The sequence below is a fragment of the Cherax quadricarinatus genome, unplaced genomic scaffold, assembly GCF_038502225.1.
Source record: "Cherax quadricarinatus isolate ZL_2023a unplaced genomic scaffold, ASM3850222v1 Contig4, whole genome shotgun sequence".
NCBI lineage: Eukaryota > Metazoa > Arthropoda > Malacostraca > Decapoda > Parastacidae > Cherax > Cherax quadricarinatus.
The window spans coordinates 776874-781675 of record NW_027195030.1 but is presented as its reverse complement, the minus strand read 5'-3'; positions in this window follow the sequence as shown (position 1 = coordinate 781675).

The window sequence follows — 4802 nt, the reverse complement described above, 5'->3', positions numbered from 1 at the left end:
TACCTGGGTGTTAGTCGACTGGTTTGGGTCGCATCCTGGGACAAAACTGACCTAATTTGCCCGAAATGCTCAGCATAACAAGCGGCTTTCTGTATAGTAGTATGTCATTGATGTCAGCTAGGACTGTATACCTTGTACATGTACTTGTAGTATGTCATTGATGTCAGCTAGGACTGTATACCTTGTACATGTACTTGTAGTATGTCATTGATGTCAGCTAGGACTGTATACCTTGTACATGTACTTGTAGTAATAAAGATATTTTTATATTATATTATTATTCCAGCCTCGTCTCTCCATTCTCATCATTCCAGTTTCAGCTAAGAATTACCATCATTCCAGTTTCAGCTAAGCATTCCCATCATTCCAGTTTCAGCTAAGAATTACCATCATTCCAGTTTCAGCTAAGCATTCCCATCATTCCAGTTTCAGCTAAGCATTCCCATCATTCCAGTCTCAGCTAAGCATTCCCATCATTCCAGTTTCAGCTAAGCATTCCCATCATTCCAGTCTCAGCTAAGCATTCCCATCATTCCAGTTTCAGCTAAGCATTCCCATCATTCCAGTTTCAGCTAAGCATTCCCATCATTCCAACCTCGTCTACCAATGCAAATCATTCCAGTTTCATCTGAGCATTCCCACCATTCCAGCCTCGTCTACCAATTCTCATCATTCCTGTCTAAGCATTCCCATCATTCCAGCCTCGTCTACCAATTCCCATAATTCCTGTCTAAGCATTCTCATCATTCCAGCCTCGTCTACCAATTCCCGTCATTCCACTCCTAACCCTTCACCCCTAATCTTCAAACCTTAATAATTCATCTTATTCTTCCATTCCAGTCCTTATTGATCCAATTTTTCCCTCCCATCGTTTCCATTCCTTCCAGACATGTCTTTCCAGCCGCTCTAAGCGTTCCGTCCCCATCCCCCAAACATCCTTCCGCCTCCTCCCTTCCAGCCTGGTGGTTCCAGGCTGACCTTCTAGGGCCGATAATTGGTTGGTTGAAGAGCAACAACTTCAGCAAACTGTGGAACTACACCCACTCGTCCAGACTCTCTGTCTATTTCCCGGATTGGCTGTTAAGCCAGACTTCCCTTTCCTTTCTCCTCTTTTCGGTGTGTGTGGAAGGGAGGGGGTAGTAACTGCTCGAACCTCTGTCTGTGTTATTCTTTCGCGCAGTTGTGTGGGCCATTATAATAATTATTACAATCATGGGGAGCGCTAAACCGTAGGATTATAACAGCGCACGTGGGAGGGGGGATGGAAGGTATTCAGGCTCAATTCAAGGAACCGGAGCACAGATCCAGTTACCTAGATGAAGAGCCCCTCACCAGCGTCAAGAAACCTCCCTTGAAGGGCTAGTGTCGGCCTGCTATCGCCAATAAAGTTCAGTGGGCGAAATGTCGCCAGTAAAGCCCACTATGGGAAAAACGTTGCTCACACAGTGGGTGATGGTGTATGTCTCTCCACTAGTGTGGGGTATCTATTTCCTTTACCATAATGTTCGTATTTCCTACCATTACAAATGTGTTGATAACTCCTATCACGAAATACCATCACCATAGGATATCTCCTATCACGAAATACCATCACCATAGTGTATCTCCTACCATTACAATGGTGTTAATATCCCGAACCACGACTAACCACAAACATACAGGTAAATATATAAGATTATTTTGTTCTACCGTACATAAAAAAATGATGTGCAAAAGGAAAACAAGAAAGGTCGTGGGACTTTCGTTTCATACCAATAACAACATTTTACTTATCAAAAAACTGGGTAACACAGGCTACTCTAGGTTAATTTAGGTTAAATAGGTAAATGTTCAGTGGATGAGAATTTCAGTAATGAACACTTACAAATTTCATTAGAGAACAAATTTTCTCATTCTAGTAGGCTTACCTTTATGAATGTGAATAATTTCAATTCTTCACGCCTCCACTTTGTGGTGTATAATCCTGAATATTGTAGGAGCTTGGGAATATGAGAAATACAGAACCAATCTTCGTGGATTAGGTAATTCTACTGACGGGTGAAATTGGACGTAGCCAGTATAAAAGGGCAACTATCACAGACTCCCAGAACAGTTTTGAAGACAGGTTGCTACGATGTTTTGCCCTCGCCAATTTAGTTTAATATCTTGATGCACCCCATGCCTCTCCTGTGGGTGGTATTTAAACAATTGCAGAGGTACACAATAGGCCGCAAAGTTTTGAAAGCGGAACAAGTTCCAGTGGTAATGAACTTTTTACATGTTTATATCCGGTTACTATCGTATGCAATATAACCACAAAGCCAAGGCCGGGTCACCACTACTTGGAAATGACCCGGGCCGGGAGAATACCGCCGAATAAAAAAAAAAAAAAACCCACCAAGAACAACGAACGAGTGTTAGTCCAAGAGTTTCCGCCATTTCTCACATCACTGCTGTTCCTTGATAGAGAAATCACAAAAGTACTTGGACTAACACTACTTTTCACTGGGGTGTTATAGTGCATGTATTAAGCGATCACCTGTTTATTGTGATCTTACTGCACAGGTTATCACGTGTTTGTGCCACAGATATGAGAAGGAAGAGGGAGAAATTAAGCAGTAAAGTATCCACAAGCTTAACACGCACCCTCACTCAATCAAAAGTCTAGACCAACTACCCAGGACCCCCCCCTCACTCCCTCCCGCCTCAAAACAAGTTGCTAATTACCTACATTTATCTTCCATTTTTATACATTTACTGTGTATTATCTTCTTGCATTAAATGAGAGGAGTTTTCCCGACTGACTATCACGTAGTCCTGACAATAAGTGATAAATGTTCGCTTCACGTAAATACGCCATTATCAAAAATTAAATCCCACTTTCCAGATTGGGCAGGATGAGAGGTCATCAGTTGGTTATATTTATCAAAACTTGCCTCACCTACCCGTAAAATATCATTATGTATGGCGCAGTATAATGAGAATGTGATGATGATGATAATAATAATAAAATAATAATAATAATAATAATAATAATAATAATAATAATAATAATAATAATAATTATAATAATATCCAGAACGGCAAATTTATCCATAATATTCGAGGAAAATTACATTGTAATCATGGAGGAGCGCTAAACCCGTAGGATTATACAGCGCATGTGGGGGTGTAAGGTATTCAGGCTTAATTCAGGAAACTGGAGCACAGATCCGATTCCCTAGATCAAGAGCCTCTCACCAACATCAAGGACCCTCCCTTAAGGGGTATTCAAGGAAAAATACGACCTTTTTTCCACATATTAAATAAAACAAACTTCTCTTCAGTTTCGCCCAAATTTAATGACTATAAACGTTCTCGTCAGGGCGAAACGTTGTGGAGATAAAAGCTTATTCTGCACGTTTCTTCCCTGCCTCACCACTCCATGTTTCTTAAACCAGAGAAGAAATTTCTTTTGGGATGAACTACCACCTCTTTCACTACGTTGTATATTTCGTACAAATGGCGACCTTGTTTAAACGATCTCTCAAAACTCCTCTATCTCTTCCAAACAAAGTACACACACACACAAGATTCTTTCCACACAACGAGTACTGGGTGGTGTACTGGGTTTGAAGCCTATCGACTTCACGGGAGTCATTGAGGCTGCATTTCACCGTAAATACTTTAATCCATTAGAAAGGGAGTCTTCTTTCCTCCTCCTTCTTCTTCTTCTTCTTCTTCGTCCTCTTCTTGGGGATGCGTGCAGTTTGCTAAGAGAATCCTCAAGAGAGGAATATAAGTAAACTCTCAGGGATACACATTCAACTCTGTATATTCCCTATCATTTATACGACTATACAGATAGTTTATATACAGGTTTATATACACAGTTCGTTTCAGTAGGAAACACAGTCCACTCTATTGGCTTGCTGACTTTGGTAAATTGAGGATGATGAAAGTGGACGGCCAAATTACTATGATATATTTGTATACTGATTGTCCCCATTGATAGAATTTTTATGTATTTTAAAATGAAACCGAACGTAGACTTGTTCGATGGTTTGGGTTTATCACGTTTAAAGCCTATTTTGTGTTGAAAATGTATAAAATACCGACAAGTTGATGATTAAGATATATGTGTAACAGCTGGGTATCTTTATTATTGAAACGTTTCGCCTACACAGTAGACTTCTTCAGTCAAATAACAGAGGCAGCAGATGTAGTAGTGAGGTGAAGATGATGTAATCAGTCCATCAACCTTGGAGATATGAGGTAATCAATCCCTCAGCCTGGAGAAGCTCCAGGAGCTCCATGGAGCTGAACTCTTCTCCAGGCTGAGGAATTGACCACCACAAATACTGTTACTCCAAGGTTGATGGACTGATTACATCATCTTCACCTCACTACTACACCTGCTGCCTCTGTATTTGACTGAAGAAGCCTACTGTGTAGGCGAAACGTTTCAATAATAAAGATACCCAACTGTTGCACATGTGTCTTAATCATTAAAGCCTATTTTGACTACACTAGGGTCATTAAGGTTGCTTGCAATTTGTACACTAGCAGTCAAGGTTATTTTAATAGCTGAAAGAGATTGAAATATACCTCTTAGTTTATGTGAACCGAGAGATACACATTTCTAGGTTTATACACACCGACAAATACAATTTTTTCCCCAAATGCAACATCACACTTTGTTAACATGCCAGCATTCCTCTGTATATCTTCCAATATTTTTTTTACAGATGTCTTATATCTGACAAGTGGAGGGCCTCAACTTTCACATAATTCTGGAAGAATTCTGTTTGCAGATTAAAGTTTGTCCAAGTAAAGAAGAAGAA